Source organism: Phoca vitulina, unplaced genomic scaffold, assembly GCF_004348235.1.
Source record: "Phoca vitulina isolate PV1807 unplaced genomic scaffold, GSC_HSeal_1.0 scaffold595, whole genome shotgun sequence".
NCBI classification, from domain to species: Eukaryota; Metazoa; Chordata; class Mammalia; order Carnivora; family Phocidae; genus Phoca; species Phoca vitulina.
The window spans coordinates 1-17,817 of NW_022590282.1; the positions used below are offsets into that span (position 1 = coordinate 1).

Below are 17,817 nucleotides of genomic sequence, written 5' to 3' on the forward strand. Positions count from 1 at the left end.
ACAATTGCTACTCAGGGAAGGATTTGACCACCGATCTGAGCAAAGACAAATAGCGTTGTCCACTGTGATGCTGGCAGCCTGGTCGCAAGTGAGCCCGACCCGTGGCTCCCAGCCACGTCCCACGAGTGACCAGGCGCCGTCAGCGTGGATGCAATCCCCTTAGATGTCTGTCTCCGCCAGCCACTCTGATGACTTCAGAAGTCCCCGCTGTCTTATGTCCAGTTCCCAGCCACCCCCCACTGTCCCTAGACAAAGGGAGACCCAGGAGGTGGGGTCCCTGCTCTGAAACACAAGTCATAAGGTCCAGCATGTGAGCCAAGCCCACGTCCCCCTGGGATGGAGAGACTGGGGGGGGGGTGCTGGTTCTGTTCCCCCCCCATCTGCTGACTCTCCCAGCTTCCACCTGATGATGCTGAGGCGTCTGCCAGACTCCTCCCTCAGCAATGTGAGGGTGACTTTCCCACTGAGGTGGGGTTGCCTTCCCAGTGGGCTGAAATGGCTTATTGACCAAAGATTTTGCCGAGACCCCCGACTCTGGAGCTGTGGTCATCCTGGGTGACTTTTCTTGGGATCGTTGGGGGTCAAGTGGAGCCATATTTTATAGTCACTAGATCTTTAGGGTCCCCAAGTGGGGTGGACTCGGCACTTGTCCCTGCAGTCCAAAGATGCCTAATCCTCACCTGACGTGTCTGCAGCCCCATCCTGGTTGCTCCACCGCGGGGCTGTGTTCCTGGAGCCCGTCGATGTCCGGAGGCCATTCTGCATGGGCATTAGACCTTCGGGCCGCAGGTCCTATGGACACTGCATCGCGTTCTGCATCTCACAGTGCTTTCATCGGGTGTCAGGCGTGCTTGGGAAAGGGAGAAGACTCAGGAGGAAGGGAGGTTACAGAAAAAAATGACCAAGAAGTAACCAAAGAAGGAGAGGTGGACAAAATAGTACTTTAACCAAGTGTCAGAGGGCACAATGTCAACGTGGCCTTGAGTTTTGGCTCCTTCCCTGAGTTGCTGGACCAAAGCCACCACCTGTCCCCTCACCTGGCTTTCCCCATCTGCAAATTCAGCCCGAGCTCCCAGCCCACCCACAGGGTGATCATCACAAACCATGGGTGCGATTCTTATGTCATCATTCCATCACTCTGTCCCTCCCTCACAAGCTGGGGGAGGAGCCTCGATGCCCCGGGGACATTTGCCCGGATGGAAGGGTCAGGTTGGCTTCCGTGTGCACAGGGGCAAAGCCCACAGCCGTCCAGCTGCTGCACATCTCACAAGCCGTGGGACCCTTTCCCCACAGCGTCTCTATCTGTGCAGGGGGCAGGTATCTCCTCAGGCCGCTGTGGGAACCAGACGGGGCTGCGTGGACGGGGCCCGCTCGGCGCCTGGCGCACACTCAGCTCTGTCCACGGCGGCTGCTCTGCTCGGGGCCCACGCGGGAGGGAGGCCTCGCTGGCTGTTTCCATTTGCTGTTTCCTGACGCTAGCCTTCCTAGAAAAGTCCTCCTTTAAAGAGAAAGCGATCTGTCGTCAAGCAGAAACGAGCGGGGTAGAAAACAGCAGTGTTTCCTGAGCCCTCTCCCGCAAACGTCTACATCCTTGCAAATAGCACTCGGCCACCAAGGGCGGGCCTCCTGGGGCTGTCCTGACATCCGGGACAAGGCTAGAGAGACCTGATTAGATCCAAAGGGGTGGGGGGAAGACACGGACATGGTGTCCCCAGCAGGGGATTTCAGCCCCTCACCCAGGTGCCGTGGGAGCAGAGTAGGGCACAGGGACTCTGCCAGGGAGGGTGCTGGGGGGCTTCTGAGAGGAGGTGATGCTCGATTTGGGCTTTGAAGTATGAGCATGATTTTTCCTGGTGGTAGGAGCACGTGCTCCTGGCAGAAGGATCTGCATCAGCAAATGCCTAGAAGCCACGTGGGTGTGGCATTGAGTGGCTGCAACATGGCAAGTCTGCTGTGAGCACCTGGTGTGTTTGGGGACAGGAAGTTGAATAAGGCAGGCATGCCGGGGAGTGAGGTGGGAGGGACAGAGAGGAGGGGGCTGGGAACAAGCCACCGGGGGGGTCTGTGGCGGGGAGTCATTTGCTGAGGGTCCCACAGTCTATCAGTGGCAGGAAGGGCAGAGCAGAGGACCTAGAAGGTTCTTTGAGGGAGTCAGGACAGCTGAGGGTGGGTAGGACGACTGGACCAGCCCCGCCCAGGTGTGTGGTTTCATCACAGGCTGCTTTCAGTTTCCCCTTCAGGTCCCAGACGTATTTGGGCCCCGAGGTGTGGTTACTGCACAGACTCATAGCGGGGTCCTCACAGCTAAGAACCACTGGATGTGCTTCAGCTCAGTCATAGGAAGATCCCTGGGTAAGCTGGGAGGGTAGGGGCCCCTGCCCATCTACTCACCCTCCATACAGCTCTTTAAGGAAAGATCCCGTGTTGTCTCGATTTTGTAGATGAGGGTGAACCTGAAGCTCCAGCCCCAGGTTCCAAGGTAAGCAGGGGTACAGCCCGGATTTGAACCCGGGTTTGTCTGGCGGCTTCCCCCCTCTCCCTGTGCCCCAAAACAGTGGAGAAGGATGGAGGCCCTGCCCAGCCCGGGTTCCAGACTGCCTGCGACCTGAGCAGGCTACCCCAGAAGGAAGGCTGATGTTGGTGTGCTCATCCCTTTGGGGAATTGGGAGGATGCAGAGCAGGGGGAGGAGGGCAGGTGAGTCAGAGCCTCTGGGTACCCCAGGGTGAGGCTGCCAGGCTGACCAGCAAAGGGTTTCTGTTGAGATGCAAAGGCTCACGTTGTCTTTTGAGATACAAGGACTCAGGGTTGTGTTGCCCACAGTGTCTCTGAGTGTCTGCTCAGTGCCAGGCCCTGCAGGGAAACTGAGGGCCTGATAGGGAGTGACTGGCCCAGGGTGCCATGACCGTGACCGTGACCAGGAGACAGAGCAGGGAGATAGAGCAGGGAGATGTCTGGGCTTTGCTCCCTGTCCCCCACCCGGGCCCTGTGTTCCACCCGCTGTAGGGCAGGAAGTGAAGAGGCAGGCCTGTGTGCCTACAGCAGGAAGAGAATGGCCAGAAGTGAGGAGGGCCACGCGGTAGCGTGCTCCAGGCTTTGAATCTGAAAACACAAAACTGTAGAGTGCTGGGGTGGATGATAAGGAGGGGAGCTTAAAGCTGTGTGTTTCCACCAGCAGAAGTAAACCTAGAAGGCTTTGGATTGTTAAAGTCACATTTCTCCCCAAACACTTGCGTCACAAAGCCCGGTCTACCCTTCGGCCCTGCCTGCGCCCACCGTGGACTCCGTGACTCTGGGTGAGTCCCTACGCTGGGGATTCTTTGGTCACATATCTTAAGAACTTGCTTTCAGTCTTTTTATGTTGATTCATAGGATTTGTCGTGTTCTGTGTAACTCAGCTTTTGTCTGCTCTAAGTTTGGAGGGTGCTGCTCCTGGCCTCTGGCTCTAGTCTGACTCTGTTCATGGTGTCCTTTGCAATTTTTATTTTTATGTACTTATTTTTTAAGAGTTTATTTATTTATTTGAGAGAGATAGAAAGAGAGGAGGAGCAGGGGGAGAGGGAGAAGCAGACTGCCTGCTGAGCAAGGACCCGATGCCGGACTCGATCCCAGGACCCCAAATCATGACCTGAGCCGAAGGCAGCCGCTTTACAAGTGAGCCACCCAGGCGCCCTCCGCTACAATTTTTAATGTTTAAGAGGTCAGATAACTGAACTTTCCTTTTATGGCCTCTGGGATTTGCATCTTGCTTAAAAGGTTTCTCCAGCTCAAAATTATTATTTTTTAAATATTTTTTCCAGGATATTTGTGGCTTTTTCTTTCTAGCTTACATTTAGGTCCTGTTGGGAGTTATTGATTAATTGATTGATTTTGTACAAGCCTTTTGGTTTTTCCTTCTCTTCCTCCTCCTCCCCCCTTCCTCCTCCTATTCTTCTTTTTCTGCTTCTGCTTCTCCTCTGTTTCCCCTTCTCTTTCTCCTCCTCCTCCTCCTTCTTCTTCCTCCTCTTCTTCTCCTTCTCAAGACATCTTTAACTGGTGCCGGCTACAATCCACAGAAACCCGGCTTTTCTTAAGACTTCAAAGAAGCCTGCAGTGCACTAAGGAAATGACCCCCACCCTTCTCCCCCAAAGTTCCTGGCAGCAGTTAGCAAACAAAAGTGAGGTGAGGGTGGAGGGAGCTGGGCCTGACATCCACACCTGGCCTGGCCACCCTGGGGGAGGGGAGGCTTTGGAAAGTCCTGCTAAGGCTCAGGTACCAGGACCATGTTTTCCTGCAGTTTCCTCTTCCTCTTTCTCCTCATATAAAAAATATTATGGCTGGAGTACGGAGACATGAGGAAATACATGGAAACTCCCACAAATCTGATAGAACTGTCCAAAGCACATTAAATCAGGAGGGTAATTCGTGTGAAATCTGAGGCATAGTCTTATTTGTTCTCGGCCAGCATGAGCTTTTCATCAAGACAGATAAGAAAACAAGTGGGATTGCTCATCGGTGAGTGAAGCTGGGGAGTGCTGTGCTGCCAGCCCCCGGATCTGAGCCCGGCTATGGGCTGGAGAGCAGGGGCAGCGGGTACCCCGGGAGGCCCTGGAGCAGGAGGTGCGGGAGGGAATAGACAGGCCCCCGCCAGGGCTCAGAGTCCAACAGAGGAGAACACACAGAGGACCGCAGTCAGGACAGTGCACATTCAAGGGGAGCGCAGAGAGTCAGTGGGGGCAGGCTGCAGGGAGGCAGCGGTTGAGCTGGGCCTCTAAGCACAGGTAAACTTTTACAAGGTGAGGAAGGTGGGGAAAGGCATTCCAGGGGGACGGAGCAGCCAAGCAAAGGGCTGGAGGCTGAGGTGTGATCAGAAGCAAGGAGGGGCGCTGGGCTGGCTTAGTAGGTAGAGCCTTTGACTCTGGATCTCAGGGCCCTATGTGAGTTCAAGGTCCACGTTGGGCATGGAGCCTATAAAATAAACATTAAAAAAGAAAAAATAAAAGAAGCAGGGAAGTGAGGGGTCTTTGAGGATGACTGGACCAAGGCAACATGGAGGCCGGGCGGGAGCAGTGAGGAAGATAGGAGCGGGAGCATTAGGGAGCCCGGGGTGGACGCCATGCTGAGTGTGAACCTGATCCTGTCTTAGGCTCCCCTTCCCCTGCCCAAGGAGGATGTCTGCAGCTGCTTGCAGGGAGATGCTTTGGTGAGAATCTGTGTTCTGCTGCCTCTGGAGAGCTTAGACAGAGCCGGTGGGGATGGGAGGGCTCCGTGTCCTGTGTGGGCCATGCAGGTAGGCAGGGGCGGGCTTCCCTCCTTCTCCTCCTGCCAGCCTTGCTGGGAACTGACCAATCTGCAGGCTAGCCAGGGACACCCCGGGTACTAATCAAGCAGGAGGGAGCATTGTCCAGCATCAAACCCAGCTGAGGCCCAAGATGAGGGTCAGGGCTGGAAAAGAATAGCAGAGGACAGGAAGGATGGGACCGAGAGTGCAGACACATTTGCAAAGGTTTGGTGTCATCCAGGGTCCGGCTCTTTCTGCCCGCTCACTCGTCCTGCTCTCTGCGTTTGCTCTTGGTCCTTGTGCTTCTTGGTGTCATTTGGCTCCTCGCTCACCCCCCGGGTCATGTGACATTCCAAGCAGAAGAAAGAGAAAGGGGCCAGCCAACTCTCCTCTCCCCACTGTGCCTTACAGCAGGAAGGCCCCCGGGACCCCTAAACTGACTTCCCTTGTGTCTTGTTGGCCAAGACTGGGTTGTACAGTCACCCCTCACTGCAAAGGCTCCCAGAAAACATATTCCTGAATCCAGGTCCTAAGATGAGAGGCCGCAGGGGGAGGGTGCTGCAAGTGGCCTTGGAGGAGGTTGAAGTTGCATGGGAACTGGTGGGCAGGAATGTAGCAAAGGTCATGAGAACCATTGTGTTGTCAAGACCAAGGCTAAGAGTAAAGATCAGCAGATGGACATGGATGGCTAAAATGAACAAGTCAGGAAAGGACAGATGTTGGTGAAGATACAGAGAAAGGGGGACCCTCTTACACTGCTGGTGGGAATGCAAGCTGGTGCAACCACTCTGGAAAACAGGATGGAGGTTCCTCAAAAGGTTGAAAATAGAGCTAACCTACGACCCAGCAACTGCACTACTAGGGATTTACCCCAAAGATACAGATGAAGTGATCCGAAGGGGCATCTGCACCCCCATGTTTATAGTAGCAATTATCATACGATCTCACTCATATGTGGAATTTAAGAAACAAAACAGAGGATTATAGGGGAAGAGAGGGAAAAATAAAACAAGACAAAATCAGAGAGGGAGACAAACCATAAGAAACTCTCTTAATCATAGGAAACAAACTGAGGGTTTCTGGGGGGCAGGGGATGGGGTAACTGGGTGATGGACATTAAGGAGGCACGTGATGTAATGAGCACTGGGTATTATATACGGCTGATGAATCACTGACCTCTACCTCTGAATAATGATACATTATATGTTAATTAATTGAATTTAAGTTAAAAGAAAGAAAAAAGGGGCACCTGGGTGGCTCAGTTGGTTAAGCATCTGCCTTCGGCTCAGGTCATGATCTCAGGGTCCTGGGATCAAGCCCCGTGTCAGGCTCTCTGCTCAGCGGGGAGTCTGCTTCTCCCTCTGCCTCTGCCCTCCCCCGGCTTGTGCTCTCTCTCTCTCTCTCTGTCAAATAAATAAATAAAATCTTGAAAAGAAAAGAAAAGAAAAAGAAATAACAGCCATTCTCTTTTGGCCAAGAGACGGAGCGTTTGGTGTTTTGTGGGTGGCGCAGAGACCTTGCTTTTGTGGTTAGAGGAAACTATGAAGTGGCCTTGCCCTGCTCCCTTTGTCATGGTCTCAGAGTAACCTTGTCTGAGGGTGGTATTCAGTGAGATTATTTATGTCCAACAGAGAAGAGCACCGGCTGGTGTGAGTGCCAGGCTGGCCTGCCAATGTCCGGGCCTCTTCTTTTTTCTTTCTCTCCCTTATAAACAGTCATATAAAGAAACAGAAGGAAAAATGCCCATATGTATTAAGACTCCCCTTCTTGGGGCGCCTGGGCAGCTCTGCCTTTGGCTCAGGTCATGCTCCAGGGGTCCTGGGATCGAGCCCCACATTGGGCTCCCTGCTCAGTGGGGAGCCTGTTTCTCCCTCTCCTTCCCCTCGTTCATGCTCTCTCTCTCTCTTTTTAACTCTCTCAAATAAATAAATAAAATCTTTATTAAAAAAGACTCCCCTTCTTATTAGGATTAATTAACAAACAATCCCCATTACACTAACTCTTTTTTGCATTACAACTTTTTGTCTTTTGTATATACTTTGTCTCAGCTCTTCTCCTTTGAACATTATTAGGAACTCACGGCCTTTCACCGACTCAGCCTGACCCAATTAAACATGATCTTAATAATCCTTATCAATTATCATTATTATTCTATGTAATTTGGTAGGATTACCAGTGGGTGCCCTATTGAGCCCTGCTCTGAACATGCCTGAAGCATCCTTTCCTTCTGGAAGAGGAGATATTGAAGGCCCGTGGAATTCAGTCTCCCTCCAAGGAGTCTTGCTACCTTTGAGTGGAGAAAAACCCATGGGTGCCTATGTGAGTGGGCAAGGCATTGCTAGAACATATATCTGTGGAAGGGTGGAGTTCATTCTGATTAGTCTAGTTTAACCTATGTTATCATCCCACTTTTCTTTTTTTTTTTTAAATTACACCTTTTTTACTTGTTAAAATCATCCCACTTTTCTTAGACAACTTACTTTCATCAACCACCAAGATTTCTCCCACGATGACAATTGTCACATCAGGAGTCAGGCTTATTTCTTATGGGCACTTGATCCAACTGCTCCCATCATCTTTCAAATGGTAGTGCCAGAAACCAACCCATTATTGCAGTTAGCTCTTACTCACTGCTATAACACGACTACCGCTTTCTTAAAATTAAAAAAGAAATCAAAGTAATAAGTGCATATGGTTAAACCAAATCAATTAGTACCGAGGGCTCTGCACACCCCCTTTCCCAATTAAAAGCGATCACTTTTAATTTGTTGCTTTTTCTTTAGGTGGTTAATCAGTATCTTTAAATGATATTCTTACACTGGGAGACAGAATAGTCAGTGAAAGTGTAGGCTCTGGAGACAGGGAGTTGGATTTGAATTCTGGCTCTGGCACTAGCTGGGTGCTTTGGATAAATTACTTAACCTTTCTGAGCTTCAGTTCCTTTTCTTGCAGAGTCATGGTGAGAACTAATTCATGAGTTAATGCATACAAAGTGCTTAGAACGGTGCCTGGTGCAAAGCAGGTAGTCATCAACCACAATAGCTAATTTCTTTCTCTTGATTTTTATTATTATTATTATTATTATTATTATTATTTAAAGGTTTTCTTTTTAAGTAATCTGTACACCCAACATGGGGTTTGAACTCACAACCCCAAAATCAAGAGACATGCTCTACTGATTGAGCCAGCCAAGCAGGCCAGTGATAGAAGGGTTTTTTTATTAGGTATATTTACTGACCTTTCTGGCAATAAAAATATTTAAATTTGAATTCAAAACCTTTTTACACACACACACACAAATTCTAACCTGAATTAAAAATGTACAATAAATTTAAGGCTAACGTTAATGCCTATTACAAAATAGCTAGTGAAAGATGAAGGACAAGATTCTTAATAAAATTATTGTGTTTTTACCAAAGTATACTCTGAAATTCTGAACCAAAATTAAGTAGCTTAATATACTGTTTATTTATTTTTTTCTTTTTTGGCTCAGCATATCTATTGAATGCCTCTGCATTAGGGTAGGACCCAGAAACTGCATACATTGTTTTGCATACATTGTTTGTATGCAAAACAATGTATCTTTTTCTTTAGCTTTTGTATTTAGTAATAATCATAGACCCTTCTATGAACTTTAGAGATATTCTATACATGTTTCTTTACACAGAAGAGGAAAAGCAGTATGTTTTCTTTGCCGACCCCTGCTCCCACCTTTGATGCCTGTCCTCTGGCTTTGGTAATGTTATTTATTTATTTATTTATTTATTTATTTATTTATTTATGTTATGTTAGTCACCATACAGTACTTCATTAGCATTTGATGTAGTGTTCCAGGATTCATTGTTTGCGTATAACACCCATTGCTCCATTCAGTACATGCCCTCCTTAATACCCATCACCGGGCTAACCCATCCCCCCACCCCCTTCCCCTCTGAAACCCTCAGTTTGTTTCCTGGAGTCCATAGTCTCTCATGGTTCGTCTCCCCCTCTGGTTCCCCCCCTTCATTTTTCCCTTCCTTCTCCTAATGTCCTCCATGCTATTCCTTATGTTCCACATACAAGTGAAACCATAGGATAATTGTCTTTCTCTGCTTGACTTATTTCACGTAGCATAATCCGCTCCAGTTCCATCCATGTCCATGCAAATGGTGGGTATTCATCCTTTCTGATGGTTGAATATTATTCCATTATATATATGGACCACATCTTCTTTATCCATTTGTCTGTTAAAGGGCATCTCGGCTCCTTCCACAGTTTGGCTATTGTGAAGAAGTCAAACTCTCTCTCTTTGCAGATGACATGATACTCTATGTGGAAAACCCAAAAGACTCCACCTCCAAATTAGTAGAACTCATAAAGCAATTCAGTAATGTGGCAGGATACAAAATCAATGCACAGAAATCAGTTGCTTTCTTATACACTAACAATGTAACTGTGGGAAGAGAAATTAGGGAATCGATTCCATTTCCAATAACATCAAAAACCATAAGATACCTTGGGATAAACCTAACCAAAAAGTTAAAGGATCTGTGCCCTAGAAACTACAGCACACTTATGAAAGAAATTGAAGAAGACACAAAAAGATGGAAAAACATTCCATGCTCATGGACCGGAAGAATAAACATTGCTAAACTGTCTATGCTGCCCAGAGCAATCTATACTTTCAGTGCCACCCTAATCAAAATACTAATGGCATTTTTCACAGAGCTGGAACAAACAATCCTACAATTTGTATGGAACCAGAGAAGACCCCAAATCGCCAAGGAAATGTTGAAAAAGTAAAACAAAGCTGGGGGCATCATGTTGCCTGATTTCAAGCTTATGTTACAAAGCTGTGATCACCGAGACAGCATGGTACTGGCACAAAAACAGACACATAGATCAATGGAACAGAATAGAGAGCCCAGATATGGACCCTCAACTCTATGGACAAGTAATCTTCGGCAAAGCAGGAAAAAGTATCCAATGGAAAAAAGACAGTCTTTTCAATGAATGGTACTGGGAAAATTGAACAGCTATATACAGAAGAATGAAACTCGACCATTCTCTTACACCATACACAAAGATAAACTCTAAATGGATGAAAGACCTCAATGTGAGACAGGAACCCATCAAAATCCTAGAGGAGAACATAGGCAGTAATCTCTTTGACATCGGCCACAGCAACTTCTTTCAAGACACGTCTCCAAAGGCAAGGGAAACAGAAGCAAAAATGAACTTTTGGGACTTCGTCAAGATAAAAAGCTCCTGTACAGCAAAGGAACAGTCAACAAAACAAAGAGGCAGCCCACGGAATGGGAGAAGATATTTGCAAATGACACTACAGATAAAGGGCTGGTATCCAAGATCTATAAAGAACTTCTCAAACTCAACACCCAAAAAACAAATAACCAAGTCAAATGAACAGACACTTCTCCAAAGAAGACATATGAATGGCTAAGAGACACATGAAAAAATGTTCATCATCATTAGCCATCAGGGAAATTCAAATCACAACCACATTGAGATACCACCTCACACCAGTTAGAATGGCAAAAGTTGACAAGGCAAGAAACAACAAATGTTGGAGAGGTTGTGGAGAAAGGGGAACCCTCTTACACTGTTGGTGGGAATGCAAGCTGGTACAGCCACTTTGGAAAACAGTGTAGAGGTGCCTCAAAAAATTAAAAATAGAGCTACCCTATGACCCAGCAATTGCACTACTGGGTATTTACCCCAAAGACACAGATGTAGTGAAAAGAAGGGCCATATGTACCCCAATGTTCATAGCAGCAATGTCTGCAATAGCCAAACTGTGGAAAGAGCCAAGATGCCCTTCAACAGATGAATGGATAAAGAAGATGTGGTCCATATATACAATGGAATATTACTCAGCCATCAGAAAGGATGAATACCCAACTTTTACATCAACAGATGTTGATGAGATTATGTTGAGTGAAATAAGTCAAGCAGAGAAAGTCAATTATATGGTTTCACTTATTTGTGGAACATAAGGAATAGCATGGAGGACATTAGGAGAAGGAAGGGAAAAATGAAGGGGGGGAAATCGGAGGGAGAGATGAACCATGAAGGACTATGGACTCTGAGAAACAAACTGAGGGTGTTAGAGGGGAGGGGGGTGGGCGGATGGGTTAGCTTGGTGATGGATATTAAGGAGGGCACGTACTGCATGGAACACTGGGTGTTATATGAAAACAATGAAGCGTGGATCACTACATCAAAAACTAATGATGTAATGTATGGTGACTAACATAACATAATAAAATAAAATTTTAAAAAAATGACTTCGCCAACTCAACACCCAAAAAACAAATAATCAAGTTAAAAAATGGGTAGAAGACATGAACACACATTTCTCCAAATAAGACATACGAATGGCTAACAGACACATGAAAAAATGTTCATCATCATTAGCCATCAGGGAAATTCAAATCAAAACCACATTGAGATACCACCTTACACCAGTTAGAATGGCAAAAATTAACAAGGCAGGAAACAACAAATGTTGGAGAGGATGTGGAGAAAGGGGAACCCTCTTACACTGTTGGTGGGAATGCAAGCTGGTACAGCCACTTTGGAAAACAGTGTGGAGGTTCCTCAGAAAGGTGAAAAGAGAGCTACCCTATGACCCAGCAATTGCACTACTGGGTATTTACCCTAAAGATACAGATGTAGTAAAAAGAAGGGGCACATGCACCCCAATGTTCTTTCTCTTGATTTTTAAATTTTGATATGAGTTATTTATTTCTTACCAGGACAGATAATGATTTCACTTATTTTTATACTATTTCTTACACCCCTCCGCACATTCTCCTAATATCATCCTATCACTGATTTTATGTCCTCGATTAGAAACCTTTCTAGTCGTAAGCAATTTACTTACACCTTTGTTTCTTTTTTCTTTTTTTCTTCCATCTTCACTTCCTAACTTCTCCATTGCAGCCAGTATTTTTGGACTCCCCACTTTGTAAAATAAGGATATTAATTCTCCTCCTCTCTTCAATGCTTCACCTCCCAACTTCTACCATGTACTTTAATTTACATATTTACATACAAGTGCATTTAGTTCTCATATTTAAATGGTGTCTTTTGTTCTAGAAGTTAAAAATCAAACAAGATGTTTACATATGTGTGATGTTTTCAGTATTGTTTCCTGTAGAGCTAACTTGTGAAACACAGTTGCACATGCATTCTTGTACAGCTTTAGTTTTTCCTGATTTTCTAATTGCCTATGGTTTTACCCCCTGCAAGGTTGCCTTCAACGTTTCCTCAATTTCTTTTGAACTGTGCATTATATAAGTATTATATCAAGTCCCCTTTGCCCATAGAACTCTTCACTTCTTATTCCATCCTGGGCTGGTTGCTCTCTTGGCCTTCAGTATGCCCAGCTGTATTCCTTGGATTCCTTTCTGTCTATGTTAATTTTCCTGTTTCCTGGACCTCATATCTTTCTGTCTCCTGGTTTCTTGGTTATTATCCTCCACCTCACCCCATAAATACAGAAACTTTTTTTTCCTGCAGCTCTTTCTCAAGGAATTTTCTAAGAAATGATAGAAAATGGTAACTTGTCATTCCCCATTTAGTTCCATTTCTTCTGTCACCTTTTTGTTTTATTTTCTGGAAGTTTTTCCTTGACTTTTCCAACCTTTCCTTAGACTTCTTAGTCAATCACTTTTTAAGTCCCAAGATCTCTTTTTTGTCCCATTATTTTTTTTCCCTTTTCAGTGCATCCTGTTCTCATTTTATGAGGACAACACCTTTCTAATCTCCCTGAGGACACTGGTTGAAGGTTTAAAACATTATTCTCTATAATCAAAATTACATGGTTCTTCTGATATCATTGTTTTGAAGGTTTATTAAGTCCAGTTGATTTTTGTTATTGTGGCTTTATTATAATGTAAGCTCTATGCCCACCATGGGTCTTGAACTCATGACCTTGAGATCAAGAGTTGCAGGCTTTATGGACTGAGCCAGCCAGACACCACTTCTGGTGTCATTTTTTATTTATCATAGCCACCCTTTCCATCTTGTTATCTTTCTTATATATCTGATCCTAGATTGCCCATTAGTATTTAGGAGAGAGGTAATTTGACTGACAGGTTTCCCTGTAGAGTGATTGGATGAGGACCCCCTAGATGCCAGAGTCCTTCTTCTTTTCCCTTTCTGGTGTAGACTTAGGCTGCTGTGAATATAGGATTGGGTGTGGGGTTGGTAACCTTCTTCCTACTTCCCCTCTACCTTCCTCTCATCTCTGGTCTTCCTCTCCGAAGTTCTGCTTAGCAGATCGTTCTTCTTGCCTATTTGTCCTCTCTCTGTTTTTCTGATGGCACCTCCTTCTAGTCTTCTTTATTCAGCTATCAATTCTCCATCTAATCTGTCTTCAAACGTTTGTCTAAGCCTCTGGACTCCTGTTGGCCCCATTCTCCTTTTTCATTGGCAACAGAATGAGGAGAGTCAGTGTGTGGGTTCTTGAGTCCAGCAGGCAGGTTTGAACCCAGTCTACCCCTTACTAGATTTCTGACTCTGGGTAAATCACGTAGCCTGTACTTTAGTTTCCTTATCTGTAAACAGAGATGCAAATGATACACAACTCCACGATTATTGGAAGAAGACAGGTTATTATTTGTAAAGTCTTAGAGCAATCACCAATGCAGAGTATAGGCCACAAATGTGAGTCACTCTCATCGTTAGTTATTTTCATATCTACAAGTACCTTTACTATAATTTCAGTCAGGTCTCAGGAGGGGTAGTTGAAAATTGCTCTTTTGCCTTCCTCAAATAGTGCCAAAGCCTGGCTCCTTTGGAAAAGCATGGGACTCTTGACCCTGGGGTTGTGAGTTCGAGTCCCAAATTGGGTCTAGAGATTACTTTAAAAAAGAAGTAAACTTAAAATATTAATGCTTAAACTTAATCAATATTTGCTGTCTTTCTTCATCTCCCAAAGCAAGATAACAACAGAACTAAAATAAATTCTCTCTCTATAAGGGTCTGTTTTCTAAAAAAGACTACGAGGTACTGGTAAGAATGGAATGGAGGACACCCTCATCTACTGTGAGTGTGAATGTGAATTGGTATGATTTTTTTCATAACAGTGTGGCTCTAGGCATGAAAAACTTTGTACGTGTTGATACCTTCTGACCCAGTCATCCTGCTTCTGGAAATATCTTAAGGAAACAATCTCAAATGCAGGCAGTGTTTTAAAAAGGAGATTGTTCTTTGCACTATCATTTAGATGAAGAATTAGAAGCAGTCTAAAGTTTAAAGATGGGGGAGGACAGCAGAGAGGACGGGGCAGGATCGGGAAGGCTTGACAATGCATAGTAGGGCTGTAGGGATTGTGCCAGGACCTAGCAGGACCCCAAGTCCTGTGGAACGAAGTATCTTGCAGAAACAAGGAGGACACAGGCTTTGGCACCAGGAAATTGATCCAGACAAAGCCTGGTTCATGATGCAAGACGTCATTGTGGAATGAGAAGAGTCATTTACAAATAAACACATATACAGTTGGCCCTTGAACAACACAGGTTTGAACAACACAGATCTACTTCTATGCAGATTTTTTCATTAACTATATGTACAGTACTGTATATGGACTTTCCATTCCTTGTGATTTTCTTAACATTTTCTTTTTCTCTACCTTACTCTGTTGCAAGAATACAGTACGTGGGGCGCCTGGGTGGCTCAGTCGTTAAGCGTCTGCCTTCGGGTCAGGTCATGATCCCAGGGACCTGGGATCGAGCCCCGCATCTGGCTCCCTGCTCGGCGGAGAGCCTGCTTCTCCCTCTCCCACTCCCCCTGCTTGTGTTCCCTCTCTCGCTGTCAAATAAATAAATAAAATCTTTAAAAAAAAATACAGTACATAATACATATAACATACAAACTATGTGTTGATCAGCAGTTTATGTTCTCAGTAAGGCTTCCAGTCAAGAGTAGGTTATTAGTAGTTAAGTGTTGGGAAAGTCAGAAGTTATGCATGAATTTTTGAGTGCACGGGGATGGGGGTCATCGCCCCTAACCCCTGTGTTGTTCAAAGGTCAACTGTATATAAATAAATGTTTATGTATGTTAAAGGGAGTAGAGCACAGTCATCACAAACATGGGCTTTGGATCAGAGACACTCGGGTTCACGTCCTGGCTCTAGCACTGTTGTGAAAACTTGGACTAAACTAACTTCAGGTGATGGTTTCCTCCACCTTAACGTGGGAGCCACAAGAGCACCGACCTCATGGAGTGTGTGTGGATATTCAGTGAGGGAACACATAGGAGCCCTGCCTGTCATAGATACTTGATCAATATTAGCTCTTATCAATTAGCAAACACACATGTTTCTGACCTCCAAAATTTCCAGAACACTTCTTCCCATGTTTTCTTCTGTGTTTGGTTTTATTGCTTCTATAACTTCTCAGATGGCAGTCTCCCTGGCTGATTATCTTCTTCTTGTGGCCCAACAGGACGACAGGACCCCGACTTGGCTTGGGAGTGAGCTGGAGTGAGGTGAGTAACTTTCCTTAAAGAGCGGCTGGCAGAAGTCAGTAGACGACAAACACATCAGCTAAAGTCTGCTTTGGCATTGGTAGCCATCCCGGAGGGAACCACCAGAGACCTGGCCCCTCGCTGCTTCCTGCTGCCACAGCTGGCTCACATTTGACCCCACGATTTGTTCTCTCTTCCCCAGGGGTGAAGCGACACCTCCTTCTAGCGGGGACGCAGACTCGAGCTGTTGCGAAAACGCTCAGATCCCACTGCTGGCACCATATCCTCAGAAGCCAGTGAGCTCTGCCCAGGTAGTCAACTTCCACTTCTCTGGATGATTCCTGGAATTGTGGGGATGCCTCCAGCTGAGTTACCCTAAGAGGAATCAGTCCCTTGAAGAGCTTCTTTGAGTCCCTAAGTGGGGGTCAAAGGGAGTCCCCAGCCCAGGGGTCTGTAGGGACACCTCCCTCCTGTCTTCTTCTCAGGATCATGGCCAAGATGCTCACTTCCTCCCTCCCCCTGCCTGTTGCCCATCAAATAACCCAGAAGTGAGGCCAGGAGAGCCCACTGGGAGGTGGGGGACAGCAGAGGGGGAAGGAGGGAAGAAAGGGGTCCTGAGGTAGGGCAGGGGGAGGAGGTAGACCAGCAACCTTGGAGGCTTCTTCTGCCCTCTTGCCCTGTCCAAGCCTCCAGCATGGCTAAGGATGACTTTGGGGCTTCACAGCAGAGGCCGTTCCCTCCAGTTCTCACCCTGCTGCCAGCCTAACTGCTCTGTGATGGTCAGTGGGCCACTGACCTGGATCCCAGTCTGGTCTTTGCCACCTCCCACCTGTGTGACCTGGAGTGCCTTACCTAACCTTACCTGTAAAATGAGAATATTTCCCTATGTGGTTATGAAGATCAAATATAATGTGTTTATGTGGTTTGGGCCAGGGCCTGCTACACTTTATATCCTCCCTAAGTATTGTTGCTGTCCCTTCTACCTGGAACCTGTTAGCTCCAAGTAGAATCCTCCCTTCCCCCAGCATCCCCTGACCCCCTATGGCTATGTCAGGGCACTTATCCTATGTCCCAACTATAAGTACCTGCTTATGAGACATGAAAGCGGGGCAGGAATTGATTCTATTGTTCTCAATAACCTTGCCTATGCTCTCAGCTATTTCCCTGCCCCCCAGCAATCCATAAATACACAGATTTAGCAATGTGGGTTCCCTCAAGCTAAGCCCTCGTTTCCTCTATCCCTTAGTGAAGCAGGAAAAAGAGAAAACTAAACAACCTTTCATTTTTTTCTTTCCATCTAGAGAACAGAAGTTTTATCAATGATGCCATTGTGTATTTCCAGAACATAGTGAGCCTAGAGATACTGCACATCCTGCTGACTGACTACGAAGACTGGGAGAGATTCGTAGCTGAGGCCACATTGTCCAAGTAACTCCCCGGGGATGCCCCAGGATGGTCACCTAGGGCTCTGCGGGGCAGTATCCTGGGGTTGGGGTTGAGTATGTTCCTTCTCAGCAGTCCATGAGGAATATGTCTTCCATGACATTCACTGGCAGTGAATGACCTCGGATTGAGAAGAAGCAAAACATGTAGAGGGCAGGTTATGTGACCTTGGGCCTTAACCTAAAGCAGACCAGTCACTGCCTTGGTCTCGTCATCTTTTCAATTTTGTCATGAGGAAATGAAGATAATGCATGTAAAGTGCTTAGCATAGTGACTGACACATAGTAGGGTCTCCATTAATTTTAACTTTTTAGAAGATTGCCGAGAAGAGACAGGGGCTAAGGGTCTTCTTCCTAGAGATGAGGGCCAAGCAGACTTCCTCTGGGACAAGTCAGAAGAACACTGACACCTCAGTCTGTGCCCCTGGGGATTCGGACTAGAGTCTTCCCTAAGGAGTTATATGAACATGCAGGATCCTGCTGACCCATGAGGTGGAGAGGCTAGAGTGGAATTGGACTGAGCTGGGTTGGATCCCGACTCTATCTCTGTCCAGCCCTGGGGCTCTCTGGCTCTGTATGTCCTGGAGTCTCGGATATGTCATTTGTTCAATGGACACAGTAATCCAATCTGATAAGATTGTGG

At 46.4% G+C, this 17,817-nt stretch overlaps 1 long non-coding RNA gene across 1 annotated transcript; it reads left to right on the forward strand.

The window, feature by feature from the left end:
• Positions 1-3,193: 3,193 nt before the first annotated feature.
• Positions 3,194-16,008, forward strand: LOC116629315. Its single transcript, XR_004298728.1, has 3 exons — positions 3,194-3,294; positions 15,711-15,753; positions 15,935-16,008. It is a non-coding gene; the product is annotated as an uncharacterized LOC116629315 (long non-coding RNA).
• Positions 16,009-17,817: the final 1,809 nt, after the last annotated feature.